The 14,859-nt window shown below is 45.2% G+C and overlaps 1 protein-coding gene and 1 long non-coding RNA gene across 5 annotated transcripts in view; one reads left to right on the forward strand and one right to left on the reverse strand.

Annotated features, from left to right (window-relative positions):
- Syk (spleen associated tyrosine kinase) overlaps window positions 1-4,427 on the reverse strand; it is a 63,505-nt gene extending 59,078 nt beyond the window's left edge. Inside the window, exons 1-2 of one of the 4 annotated variants that reach the window (XM_048800286.1) lie at window positions 4,195-4,408; window positions 1,427-1,499 (exon numbers count right to left, since the gene is read on the reverse strand). The gene's annotated coding sequence lies outside the window, so the exon portion shown is untranslated. Of the gene's footprint in view, window positions 1-1,426; window positions 1,500-4,194 lie in introns of all 4 variants that reach the window. The other 3 variants (XM_048800288.1, XM_015503945.2, XM_048800289.1) reach the window with 3 other exon arrangements.
- A 509-nt stretch (window positions 4,428-4,936) lies between these two features.
- On the forward strand, window positions 4,937-12,573 carry LOC125615864. The gene is made up of 3 exons (XR_007346458.1): window positions 4,937-5,294; window positions 11,246-11,368; window positions 12,330-12,573. It is a non-coding gene; the product is annotated as an uncharacterized LOC125615864 (long non-coding RNA).
- Window positions 12,574-14,859: the final 2,286 nt, after the last annotated feature.

Here is a 14,859-nt window from a genome sequence, read left to right on the forward strand (position 1 = left end):
AAGTGCAATGGGGTTGGGTGACAGAAGCAACCAGTGCTTGATTGATATACAAAGGAGTTATTGATAAAGGAGACCTAAAGCCAGGGGGACTGAGGATAAAAACTCCTGGCAGAGCCAGGATAAGCCTTTCTGGTATTGAAGAGGTGAGAAAAGGTAGTCGGAGGACAGCAAGAGGAGCGCTAAGCTGCATGAGCCCAGTGTGTGGCTATGGCCAGCCTCATGCTCTCTTCTTCATCTCCAGGTCTCAGACCACAGGATAGAACTGGATCCCCAAATCCTGCAAGAGCCACAATCTTGAGTCCAGCACTTACAGATAATGGCAACCAGGAAGAAAGACGATTCTCAAAGTTCAGATTGATTCACTGTCACTAACATCATAACTTATAAACCCTCAGAGTATCATTTCTTTCTCTATTTTCTCCTCTCTCCATTTCTTCAGTATTGATAATCTGGGTTCTATTCTCTTTTCATTTCATGCACGAAACAAAATACAGCGGTTTCTTGTTATGCATGGTAGTTCGGTTCTATAGCATGAACAACACATTTGCAAATTCTGAACACTGCTCCTTAGGAAAATGCAAAGTTAAATTCTTGGGATCCTCCGGCTACATATTTATTTTCTTTTGGTACCAGGGATTGAACCTAGGGGCGCTTATTACTGAGCTATATCCCCAGCCTTTTTTATATTTACTTAGAGTCAGGGTCTCTACGAGCTGCTGAGGGCCTCGCTATATTGCTGAAGCTGGCTTGGAACTCGCAATCTTTCTGCTTCGGCCTCCTGAGCTGCTTGGATTACTGTGCCACAGCGCCCGGCTGGCTGGTTACCTTTTTATCAGTTGATCAATATATAACCTTTTATCAACTGTGTGTTTATATTTGTAAAAAAAAAATGACTTCATTATATATTGTTGATATATTAATAGGGACTCATGGCCATCAATACTGCAACTCGTGTATAAAGCTGACCTTTTCATTCTGTAAAGCACATCTCAGACCCGACACAGCACTTTAGCGCTATACTTGGGACCATTTTCCATGGTGAAGTCACCAACAGAAAGCACAAAATTGCCCCCTCCAAAGTGGCCATAAAAAGACCAGGCAAAGGGACACCTGTTCACACCAGAATGGCTGAGACAAGAAGGCAGAGTGTCTCTTTATGCAACCTGAGGCAGAATGACTCTTATTCAACCTGAGCATGTGTGTCAGCAGATTTTTTACCACCTTGCACAATTATACAAACAGTGGTAAAAGTACTGTATTGATTTGGGGGTTTCAAGTACATATTAATGAATAGATCAATTTGTAAATCTGAAAGTCATAAGTAGTGAGCACTGACTCTAAGTAATTTCTGCACCCTCTCACTTTCCCTGAACCTCATTCACAAAAACATACCATTGTGCTTCAATGTTTTGGGAAAACCACTCACCTATGACGATGTTCTTAAACACAGAATTCTTGTTCTCTGAATCTGTCTAATTTCCAGCATTTTCTAGCTTGACCTGGAAACAGCAGAGGAAACCTTTGTAGCCTTTTCTGAATGCCCTGTGTGTCCTCGTTATCTAAGGGCCTCAGACCTGTGGTTGGGGCTTCTGCTTTTCTTGAGACCACTGAAGCATGGCTCCTGCAGGTGCTAGCTTCCCCAGCCCCAGCCCTTTAACTTCTTGTCGCAAACATTTCCAATAGCACTTAGCCATGGAAAGCGGCTCATTTTCCCATCTCTAGGCCACAAGAGTACCTCATGTCATATAGACTGTGGCAGAAGTAAAAGGTCCTCTGGGCAAACGGCAGCGAAGATAATTACCTGATAAATCCATACCAGCGTGTATTAAGAGATGTGTGCCATCCTGTCATGTAACAATTTTACCTCCAAGAATTCAAGGAAACAATCTGATGTAGACAAAGATCTATTTATACAAGTGTTCATCCCTCTTGCACTGATGATTAGAAATACCCTCGCTGTTAAAAAATAAGGAATTAGTAAAAGCTAATTATGGCATAGGCATCTAAGAAGATACTATCAAACCATTCAAAGCCATGTTTTCAAAGATCCTTAGTGTCATAAGCAAATGTTTTGCTACACTGCTGAACCACAAACATCGTGAATAATATGCAAAATAAAAAAATCCATACCATTTAGGGAAACAAAATCAGGAAGATGCAAATCTAGGTTTATCATACTCGAAACCACACAGCCACTCAAATGCAAAGTAGCCCTGTTCAGATGCATCTGGGAATTTTCTTCATGGTTTGAAGCTGAGAAAATTGTCAAGATTTGGGTAAAAGGAAAAACTTCCTCTGTGGGTTACATTAATTTTCATAAGAAAGAGGAATGAGCTCAAGCTAAGAGACAGAATCAGTCTTGCAGGACTGGTTAGCTATAGAGAAATGACCAAGCAAAGAGAGATGCTACAGGAATCATCCCCCACAGCACCTGCTTCCACAGACCACCACCCTCGACTAGTCTGCCCTGGGTGGGTGTTCACAGCCTTCTATAGCAGGGTCTCACCATGCAGATGCAAGCATGTCGTTACAAACCAGGGTTTGCAACATGGAAGGAATGGAAATCAGAACACATTCAACCTGCATTAGCCCCTTGTCTACCTGGTGGGCATTTCATCGTGGATATGTGGGATTGCCCTCTGGGAGACCACCATGCAGAGCCTGTCCCCAGCCTCCCGGTGCTCTCCCAAGAGGCAATCATGCTTCTCATTCACTCTGCAGGGTGCACCCCTGTGTCTGCACCCACAGGCAAGCACAGGGGACTCTTTAGAATACCAAGACCCACATTTCAAGAAACAAAAAGTAAGCTAGGCGTGGCCAGCCTGGCTTTCACTGTCATTTGGAAATTCAGGAGTTGCTGCCCTAGAAGAAAACACCATCCGAAGCTTCAAAACCAAATTCGTTTGCTGCCCCTTCAGAACTTGGAAGCCCTGGCAATGCATACGGGAAGGGCGGACCTCCTCAGACTCCACAGCGGAGGCTCCGTAAGCCAGATGATATGCCTCCGTGTCCACACGTGGGTGTGAACTTTCAGCACAGTTGGCTACAAATAAGCAACCAGCCCAAGAAGGACCCTGACCCTGGGCAGAGAAGTGAAGAGGGGAGGACAATGACAGTCACCCACGCCAGGCTGATGCCTGAAGCAGGGGACCCAGCTAGACACCTGGGTGCCAGCTCTGAAGTCCCCACTTCACACCGGTGGGCTCAGGGGATGGGGAGGGGCACACAGGCCATAAGTCATTAAAAAGAGCTGGGCTTTGTGAATAATTCAGTGGAGACTGGGTCAAGGCCAAGGTCATACCTTAGCAAAGCCTGTCTCCTGCTCTCTGGAACAGGGAGGACAGGGCCGGGCTTCAGCCAGTGGCCTGGGGCATGTGTGGATCCTAAGCAAGAACATCTCCCCAGTGAACTCAACCCTCTACTGTGTCCCGGGAGCCACCTCACTGCCACTGCCCTCTGGGAAAGATACCCACACTTGGCAACGCAGTGCGTTAAAGACTTCCTGCGGAACATGCCTGCTAGATCTTGCTGGTCTTGTCTTGCCTGGGCAAAGCACCCAGGGAAGTAAAGGTACAGAGCTCTCCTTGATCCTGCTCCAAGCCCCAACACCCTTGCTTCTCAGAACGGAGGCGGCGGGGAAGCGGCAGTCGGCAGAGACACAGTCAGGAGACACAACATTTGTCTGATCCGCAGGTGCTGGGCAGAAGTCTCCAGCTTCCAGACTCTATTTTTACTTTTGCATTCCCTCCATGTCATTAGCACAAGCTGTAGGGGACCCTGTGGCTGCCACAAGAACCAAACTCCCCGACTTAAACAAAAGGGACACCCTGGCCGAGTACTAAGAAATCTCCAGGGTGTTGCTGAGCACATATAAACTCATTTTTTTCCCCAACGATTAAATGTAATCATGGGAGATTCGTGATTGTAAAATGTTCCAGAAGCCTCTGAGAGTTGCTTAGATTGTATGACTGTCCCTGTCATAAACCCGGCAGGTACGTGTGTCCAATGCTCAAAGGAAGGGGCAAAGGGTAGACACGGGGACAAAGGGTGGTTTAACCCCCTGGAGGGATGTGTCGCCATGGGGAGAACACACAGGCACAGAGGTGACCTACCATCGCCCTCCTGGGCACAGCCACAGGAGCCCTGAGACCCCCGGGGTCTCCTCCTGATTGGATTCCTGCCAATCTGACCTACCTTCCTTCCCTGGGTTGACACAGGAAGCCGGAGGATCCCAGGCTGGAGACCAGGCTGCATGGAACTCAGGAAGGCCCCAGTGCAGAAGAGAGGACTTTAAGAAACCAACTGCTGAGACGGAGAGAGAGCTGGAGGGCTTCCCGCTGCCAGGAGTGTGTGTGACAGGCCTTTCCTCAAGTGTCCGCCTGAAAAACACACCAGAAAGCAGAAGTGTGAGGCCCCAGGTGGCGGGGCCTCTTTGAATTTCGCCTTCAGAACCAAGTGCTGCCGGGAGGCCTGGACCCCACCCAAACAAAGGCCAGCCGAAGGGGGGTCAAGGGACAAGCGTGGGCCTCTTCCCGTCAGGTCAGGCAGGAACCACGCTTTCCCGGGGGAATTCCTGACAAAATGAGCTCTGTCTTAGGGTGCATCCACATTTTCTTCTCTGACTTTTCTTTTCTTTTTCTTTTTTGTTTAACCTGAGCTAAAGGTTGAATAATCTGGTTGATGATTTTAAAGGACCAACATGGATTTTATCGGGTTTCCCCTACTGTTTTCCTGTTTTCAATTCCAATGATTTCTGTCTTGATTTTAATTTGTTCCTTTTTTTGTTGGATGAAGCCTAATCTGCTTTTTATTCCCCCCTGTAGTTTCCTAAAGTGGAACTGTAGGCTGTTAACTTTCCATATTTCCTTTATCTAACGTAGGGCTATGGTTTGGAGATGGTTTGAGTGTGTCCCCAAAGGCCCAGGTGCTACTGGAACTGGTCCCCAGTGTGGTGTATTGAGGCTGAGGACCTTTAAGAGGCGGGGCCTAGTATGTGGTGATCTGTTCCCAGGCACCACCCTTGGAAAAGATTGATGTCAATCTCAAAGGAGTGAGCAAGGTCTCGAGGAACTGGATGAGTCACTTTGAGAATGGGGTGTTATAAAAGAGAGGCCACCCAGGTCTTTGGTCTCTTCCACAGGTACTCACAATGTGGTCACCTTCTGATGCCCTCTGCCAGGCTATGATGCAACATGAGGCCCTCGCCAGACATAGCTGCCTGAACTTGGACTTTTCAGCCCCCAACACAGTGAGCCCAAACAAACCTCTTTCCTTTATAAAGCACCTGCTCTCAGGTATTTTGTTCTAGCAACACAAGACTGACTAAGACATACGCACTTACTGGTAAAACTTTTTTCCACAGCATGTGTATGTTGCATCCCCCCACATTTTCATAAGTTATATTTTAATTTTTGTGCATTTCAAAAGATTTTAAGAGTTCTTTTGAGGCTTCTTTGATCTGAAGGTTATATAGAAGTCTATTGCTTAATTTCCAAATATTTGGAGGAATTTTCAGCTATTATTTCAGCTATTATTATTATTATTATTGGTTATTGATATCTAGTTTAATTTTGTTATATTGTAAGAACATATTGTTATGACTTTTATTCATTTAAGTTTGGTAACATGTTTCCCAAGAATATAGTCTGTCTTGCTACATGCTCCATATGAGCTTGAGAAAAATATGTATTCTTCTGCTGTTGGATTGAACCTTTTTTCAATGTCAAGTTGATTGACAGTGCTGTTCAGATCTCTCAGCTTTACTGATTGTCTATTAATTACTGACAGAGGGAGACTGAAATGCCAATCATAATGGTGGATTGTTCTACTTCTCCTTACAGATTTATCAGTGTTTGTCTTGGGATTTTTTTTTGTTTGTTTTTTTTTATTTTACTGAGGATTGAACTCAGGGGCACTCGACCACTGAGCCACACCCCCAGCCCTATTTTGTATTTTATTTAGAGACAGGGCCTCACTGAGTTGCTTAGCACCTCACTTTTGCTGAGACTGGCTTTGAACTTATGATCCTCCTGCCTCAGGCTCCCAAACCTCAGGGATTACAGGTGTGTGCCTCTGTGCTTGTCTTGTCTTGTGAATTTTGATGCTCTGTTGTTTCATGCATACATATGTAGGCTTGTAATGTCTTCTTGGATGTTTGATCCCTTTATCATTATGTAACAATATTCTGGAAGCCCAGACCCCTATTGACTATGAGAATCTTTTTTTTGTTGTTTATACTGAGGATTGAATCCAGGGGTACTCACCTACAGAGTCACATCTGCAGCCCTCTTTAAATATTTTATTTTGAGACAGGGTTTTGCTAAGTTGGTGAGGCTGGCTTTGAACTCACAATGATCCTCCTGCCTCAACCTCCCAAGCTGGCTGGGATTACAGGTTTTGCACCACTGTACTGCGCCTGGCAGAATCTTAGTCTTTAAAGACAGGATGAGGAATTCACTTAGGAACTCCCAGGTAGAGAGTAGGACTCTGTTTTTTCCTGGAGAATAACCTTTGTTGCAGAGACGGCTCTGGTGCACTTCACAATTATAAATTGCCTCCTACCTGGCCAGAGCTGTTAGGGGCTCTTCCTCAGAGCTTCATCATAAGAACCAAGCGAGGTTTGTATTAACCATGCCTTTTTATTGTCTGTATTTTATGATGTTTTGATATCAGGGCCCTTGTTAATGCTGGAGACACTGTTCCTCCCAGGGCGGGCCAATAAAGATCATACAGAGATAATAAAATATTTCCCATGTGCAAACCAACCAACCCAAAGTCCACCCTTCAATTACCTTTATCAAGTTCTCACAAACCAAGCAGTTATTCCTCTGCCTTAATTACTCTAAGGCTAGGCACTTAGGCAACTGGGGGCAGCCCCTTACCCGCAAGCCTGCAGAAATTATTAATGAACCAAGCCCACGCCTGCTTGCCCTGCCTGGCCCAGACTTTCCTGCAGAAACCACAGAAAAAACTCTTGGTGTTGCCCATGCCTTCCCTGCCCTTCCCCTGTCTCCTGACCTGCTCTGGTGCTACCCTGCGTGGTCCTGCGTGGTCCTGCGTGGTGTGCTGTGTCTCTACCCCGAGGAACCTGGGTCAGCATCCTCCTTCATGACAAGCATTTCTGCGTCTGCATGTCTGACCATACCTAACCAGGGGCCTTCTAAAAGTGAAATCCTGGAGGAAAGATCCAAGAAAGGGGGCATTCTGATACTGCTACCCATAGGAGTTTTTCTTTCTCTCACACTACTCCGGTAGCCTCGAAGCAAGTCACCCCACATCAGCTCTTGAGAATCACTATCAGTGTCGGACTAAAACAGCTTCCGCAGATCATATAGAGATAATAAAATACTTCCCATGTGCAAACCAACCAACCCAAATTGGTTGGTTTGGGCATTTCTGAATGTGCCCATCTCTGCAAATGCCCTGCGTCCATCTACCCAGATACCCGATTGGATAAGAAAAGTCACTGATACTCAGTTTGTCCAGCTACTCCTTGTTATAAGGATGGAAGGGACAAATTCCAAGCTCTTTACATGTCAGAGCTGAGGAAGGTGACTTATGTCTCTCTTCATTAATCCTTTACCTGATATCTCTCTCATGGCTATCCTACAATGGATGGCCCATAAGCAGTGTCCAGAAGGATGAACACATGAATGGGTTCAATCCTCAGTATTAAAAAAAAAAAAAAAAAAAAGATTCTCATAGTCAATAGGGGTCTGGGTTTCCAGAAAATCGTTACATAACGATAAAGGGATCAAATGTGATTATTCTATCATAGATGGCTAAATGACTAATGATTTATAAATGAGAAATCGGATCCATAAACATTTTCTGGGTAAATGTGTGAATGATATGTGATTGTAGTTTTATCCAGACAGGACTCCAGCTACCCACCTTATGATCCATGGAGGCCGGAGGAGCTGCAGGTCCTAGCCCAATCCACCCCACCTAACTCTGAATCTCTTGCAGAGGCCCCATGAGCCTCAGGACCGTGTGCGCTCACCATTTGACACTCGGGGCATACTCCTAAATGACAACTACCTCAAAATATCAGGTCCCTATTTTGTCATGCAGATATGGAAAGCAGAAGGAAAATAATGTTTTCCACATTCCCACCAAATGAAATACAGTTAGCAAGTCTTTTTCTGATTTACTTACATATTACCCAGTTATATTTTTCTACCAGGATTATCAATAGACCATTAATTGGTCCAAAATGATGGAGACTGCGAACCTTATTATCTAGAAAATTTCAGGTCTAAATCGAGGCAATGAAAATGACTTCAAAATCAAGGGTTTTGTGCTCTGAAAGCAAAGCTTGCTTGCTTTTCTCTTGCACCTTGATAACCAGGTCAAGCTGCATTTTGGGTACTTCATCTGGGACAGGTCCATCTGGACAGCAGTGGGAAGCCTGAGTACATGTGGAGTAAGAGAAACTGTTTGGGCAGTGGTTACAAGTCCAGCTCCAGGACGACAGGTTCCAGAACTTTCTCTGCTACTTTTAGCCCTAAAGCTAAGCCTCTGTTTCACCATCTGCAAAATGAGGACAGATCAACTCTCCTCAAGAAGTTGGTGTGGGGGCCATTTGAGTGCTCCCCATGTGTTGCCTGGTGAATGCTACACCTGCTGGTGAGGCAGGTGGGATGTCCTCAGGATGGCTGGATGACGGCTCAGGGCATGCCCTGTACTGCAGTGACTGTGCCTCAAGGAAGGCACGCTCACATGTCCTTATTCCCAGACCTTCTGCCCCGGCTGCTGCACGCAGGTTCAGGAACACGACACCATGTTCACTGTGTGGGGACCGTGTCATTGCCATCCGGCGTGACCTGCCCGCAGCCGTCTTGAACTGTAGCCGCCCTGTCTGCTCCTGAGCACCCCTGGTGTTCTCCCACATAGTGTCCCAGCACACCATAAGTCAACGGAACCATTGGGGTGGTGTGTGGCCCTTTATGATTGGCGACTTGGTAGTGGGAATGTGCCTGACTCTTAAAAGAGGTACGTTCTGGCTTGATTGAAGTCACTTTTGTCCTAATCTATATATAGGTCTCTCCTTTGATCCACGGTCCATGGATCCTCTTAGTTTTGCTACCACTCAGAACCACGTTTCTGTCAGTCAGTCTGTCCTCCAATAAATTGCAGTCTGTGCTCTACCTCTATCTTCAGTCCCATGGCACTTTGGGTCCAGTTCTAACAACCTGGGACTGGGCTGTCCCAGGACATCTACATTGTTATATATTTTTTCTTTTTAATGGAGGGGGGTGCCAGAGATTGAACTCAGGGGCACTCAACCACTGAGTCACATCCCCAGCCCTATTTTGAATTTTATTTAGAGACAGGGTCTCCCTGAGTTGCCTAGTGCCTCACTTTTGCTGAGACTGGATTTGAATTTGCGATCCTCCTGCCTCAGCCTCCCGAGCTACTGGGATTATAGGCTTGTGTTTCCACACCGAGCTAAAACGTTTTCTTAAAAGAAAGGTATATTGGAGTCTTTGGGGGTTGAAATTCTAGGATAGCTATAGTTTGTTTAGCAACCCTTGAGCAAAATGTAAGCAAAAGAGTTGATAAGTTAATATGGCACACGATTCCTACAACAAAGTCATGAGTGTATGCGTGATTGTTATACCATGCTCTCTATGCATCTAGGTTAGAAAATATTCATTATCAAGACTTTAAGTTTTTTCAAATAACCCAATCAGTAAATGGGCCAAAGAAACAAATAATCCAATCAATAAAGGGGCCAAGGAACTGAACAAATACTTCTCAGAAGATGATAGATAATCAATCAAAAAATATATGAAAAAAAAGTTTAACATCTCTAGCAATTAGAGAAATGCAAATTAAAACCACTCTAAGATTGCATCTCACTCCAGCAGAATGGCAGCTATTATAAAGACAAACAACAATAAGTGTTGGCAAGGATGTGGGGGAAAAGGTACACTCATATATTGCTGATGGGACTTCAAATTAGTACAACCAGTAGGGAAAACAGCGTGGAGATTCCTTGGAAAACTTGGAATGGAACCACCATTTGACCCAGCTATCCCTCTCTTCGGTTTATACCCATAGGACATAAAAACAGCATACTACAGGGACACAGCCACATCAATGTTTATAGCAGCACAATTCACAATAGCTAAACTGTGGAGCCAACCTAGATGCCCTTCAGTGGATGAATGGATAGGGAAACTGTGGCACATATACACAATGGAATATTACTCAGCATTAAAAGAGAATAAAATCATGGCACTTGCAGGTCAATGTATGGAGTTAAAGGATATAATGCTAAGTGAAGCAAGCCAATTCCAAAAAAAACAAATGCTGAATGTTTTCTCTGATATGAGGATGATGATCTATAATGGGGATGTGGTGGGGGAGCATGGGAAGAATGGAGGAACTTTAGATAGGGCAAAGCAGAGGGAGGGGAAGGGAGGGGGCAGCAGTGTAGGAAAGACAGTGGAATGAGATGGACATCATTACCCCAAGTGCATGTGTGAAGACACGAATGGTGTGACTCTACTTTGGGTACAACCAGAGACATGAAAAATTGTGCTCTATATATGTGCTATGAATTGAAATGCATTCTGCTATCATATATAACAAATTAGAATAAATAAATAAATTTTTAAAAATCAAGTTTTTTTCTACACAAAAATGTAAAAACAAAACCAAAAACTCACCCCACATAGTATGAGTCTGAAAGCCAAGACTGAGGTATCTCTTCACCATTCTGAATGCATAAAAGTCCCAGAGTGACCCACACAGGCACATCACCTGCAACGCAGCTGGGAGACAGTGAGCACCTTATTGATAGTATTGAAAGAAATGGGAGTGGCCAGGGGCAGTAGGGCACACCTGTCATCCCAGCAGCTCAGGAGGTTGAGACATGAGGATCACGAGTTCAAAGCCAGCCTCAGCAACAGCGAGGCACTGAGCAACTCAGTGAGACCCTGTCTCTAAATAAAATACAAAATAGGGCTGGGGATGTGGCTCAGTGGTCGAGTGCCCCTGAGTTCAACCCCCAGTACCCCCCCATAAAAAAGAGAAAGAGATGGGAGTGACCGTAACACTTAGACACCAACACCTTTTCTAATACACAGAGTGACGGAGAGGAACAAAGGATGGTGTCTAAGAAACCTAGAAAACATAAAGACCTATGTAAAAGCTTCCCTGTTGTCATGATGTTTTCTGAAGTATTTTGTACACAAAAATCTCCAACTGCTAAATGACCAACACTTTTCCCTCCAAGGAACACAGTTCTTTGTAAGATGACTGCTGAGTTTCAGCGTCCACCACCATCAAGAGAACGGGCTCTGGCCTCGGGGAAACATGCCCATCTCCTGAAGCTATGCTCACAGTGTCCTTCAGAGAGGTGAGTGGCTGCGAGTGTGACCCTCAACTAGCTGAGCTGGACCTCAAAGGACTCCCACTGAAAGAACACCTGAGGTCCATCATGGGTTCTCCCTGGCGGCCCCTGAATGACCCTATGTCCAGTAGGACCCACGATGGTCCTGCAAGTCTGATTGCTGGAAGCCTCCAGGGCCTCTGGTGAGTGTATTATACAACAGTGAGGCTGATCCCCAGCTTGGGTAGCTAGCAGTAAACCCTCCGTGGCGTCAGTCTCTAGTTATGGGAGATGTTTATTGTACACATATTGACCATAGTGCGTTTTCTTTCTTAAGTGAAACGTGCGTGTGATAATCAGAAGATTGTGTGTGTGTGGTGGGGTCCTGGGGATAGAACTCAGGGCCTCACACATGCTGGACAAATGGTCTACCACCGAGCTACACCCAGCCCCAGAAGATTTATTTAAGAAGTCACTGGGTTTCCGGCTGGATAGAAACAGAAAGATCCAATCAATGAGACCACATTTAATCCTGCAGCCTGTGGTCTGTCTACCTCTGGACTTGTCCACTGATGTCCTCCTGGTACCCAAACAGTGCTAAGCATAATAAAAATCTGCTGATGTCCTTAACCAACGTAAAACTCAAGGCGAGGAGACTTTATGATAAAGTGGTACATTTGTTTCGGGAAACATGTTTCTGATAAAAATAACCTGACTCTATTTACCTTGGTTTTAAGTTTTATTTCCCCTCTTTGTACAAGAGAGAAACAGAATTCAGTTGATTCCCATTGTCTGAGCTCAATATGTTCCATAAAGTCAACCCAAACACGGAATCACAGCTGGGAGTTCCGCTGACGACATCTTCATCGACTGTCTCATGCAGACCTTATTTAACGTGTTTCTGTTGATTCACTAAACATGGAACTCATGACCAACAGCACTGTGACTTGTGCCCAAAGCTTCCCTAACAGAGGTGTCTTCTCCCCAGGGAACAACACAGACTTCTTGTGCTCAGGAACTAGACAGTTCTTCTGCATTACACGTTGGGACCATAATAACCAGCAAAATGGCCCAAGAAAAGCACCAAGCAATGCAAAACCATGTCACTGAAAAGACTATGAAAAGGACACTTGTTTATAGAAGGAGCTGGAACACCCTGTTGGAACGTGGCCTTGTTCACCCTCAAGCACGGGAGCATGCACATTGGTGACTCATTATTTTTCCCACTGTGCACATCCACAAAAGCACCGTGAGTACTTTTTTGGGGGTGATCATAAATTGTAGTGAGTAGGTGAATTCACAAATACAGAACCCTGAAAAATGAGGATCAACTGGGTATCATTTTATGCAAGAATGCAAACGGTGACTCAAGATACCCATGTGGAGAAATTTCTAGAATATTCCCCAGGGGCCTTGATGGTCACAAACAGACTATGCAGGAAAGTACAGAATTGTGTAAAAATCAGTACAAGGATGAATCGATTTCTTATGCACAAATATTTGGAACATGGTTATCTGAGCTCATCTCAGCTCCTGAGAATCACATCTCCCTGTATCTGGTTGGCTGTCTAACAAAACATCTGCCACCTTCAAATCTTGGGTTGATATGTGAAGATACCCCAAATCAGTCCCTGCCATGAGGAAAATCTGTTTATTTGTTGTTATAGCTGTTAGTATCTGCCGCACACAAGTCACACAGTTGACACAGTGTGACTCACGCAGTGTAGACAAAGCAACATGGCAGAGTGAATTCAGTCTTTGCAACTAAAGGCCCTGGAGGTCCAGTGCTCATTGGCCTTCTGGCCTGAGGCAAACCACTCTCCATCTTGTCATCCACCCGAGGGATGTAGCTTCAGCTTTATTTGGTACGCTCTGCTTTTAGGGAAAAATAAATAAATAAAGGCCTTGGTTAATTTTGAGTGGCACTGCATTTTTCCATAATTTTAACATGTAAGAAAATATGGTTGCTATGACGAATAAACAAGGCCATATACATCACCAAGCCTGGTGCTGGGCTCCTATTTTGCATAACCTGGCCAAATGCCACTCAAGTGCAAAACTGTGAGCCAAGGTAAATCTTTCATCTTTATAAGTTGATGGCCCAAGGTATTTTGTTACAGTAAGGAAAATCTGACAAATGCAACAGCCCAGCACCTAACCCTACTCTTGACCTATGGTGGGTGCCCTGGAAATCAGGGTGTTGAATGGATCAAAGAATGGGCCCACAAAGTGGCTCTGGCTGGTCATAAAGGTCCAAGAGGCTGGTTGAAGCCAAGAGTGCCATATGAACTGCTGTGATCATTCTGGGTTATTTTCCATTTATTTGTCATTCTTACCCATTCCTATAGAAACTTCATTGTTGTAGGAAAATGCCAAACATTTTGATGACTCTATAAGACAAACATCAAAATAATATACAACACGGGTGCTAGCAGAGTGAAGATGTCACTGCCCTTGCCTTTCTGAAATTGCCCCACAATAAGAAGAACCAGAAAGAGAAACAGAGTACCCTAAACAGTGTGACAACGTGAAACAAAATTTTGGTTTGTCTTTCGTTGCTGAAACAGAAAACCCGAGTCTAGTTACTTTATAGACAAAAGAAGTTTGTCTGGGCTCACAGTCCTGGTCCAAAGCCAAGGGGCTGGTGATGGCCTTCATGTTGACAGAGTCCCAAGGCCATGCAGGGCATCACATGATGTGAGACAGGGAGCATGAGGGAGATGAAGCCAACCTGGTTTTTATGGAAGACCCTTCTCGAGGTAAATCATCAATGCATCATTCCACTCATTCATTAGTGACAAAAAAGACTTAATCCATTCTAGAAAGCAAAACCCGAATCACCTCCTAAAGGCCCAACCTGGACCCATCCTTTATTCCATAGTGGGGGATAGGTGTCAACACGGAGGGGACAGACCATGCTCAAGCACAGTGACTGGAGCCCCAGGCAGCCAAGGCTCTCCCTAGCAGCATAAAGACTTGCAGGCAGGGCCCAGCTGCTGCAGACCCAGGGCAATCCCGCAGAACCGAGGAGTCCACACAGCAGTGGCCAAACCTGCCATGACTTGGAAGTGGACAGGCAAGGAGATTCTGAATGGCTGGCGGCCTCCCTGGGAAAAACACATGATAAACCAACCCATCCTAACACACACACACACACACACACACACACACACACACACACAGCATTACTCAGCATAAAGAAAATATTCTGTTAGGGGGGAACATATCCTGGGTCCCTCCATCCTCCATGATTGATTACAACCAGGGATCTACCTAATTACTCTAGAAGAATAAAAGGAGAGAAATAGCAGGAGAAACAAAGGGCAGATTAGGGTCACTTACCTGGATATTGTCCCAAAGGGCAGGTGAAGCCATGACCCCAACCTGCAGATGTGGAACTGCAGAACTTAAGAGAATCATCCCTCTGCTGCAACAGTAGCTCAGAGCAGGAGAACGCAAGTTGGAGGAAGAAAGTGGGAGGCAAGAAGAGGCACTGAAGGTAGCGGGCAGAGACCAGG

The sequence above is a fragment of the Marmota marmota genome, unplaced genomic scaffold, assembly GCF_001458135.2.
Source record: "Marmota marmota marmota unplaced genomic scaffold, marMar, whole genome shotgun sequence".
NCBI lineage: Eukaryota > Metazoa > Chordata > Mammalia > Rodentia > Sciuridae > Marmota > Marmota marmota.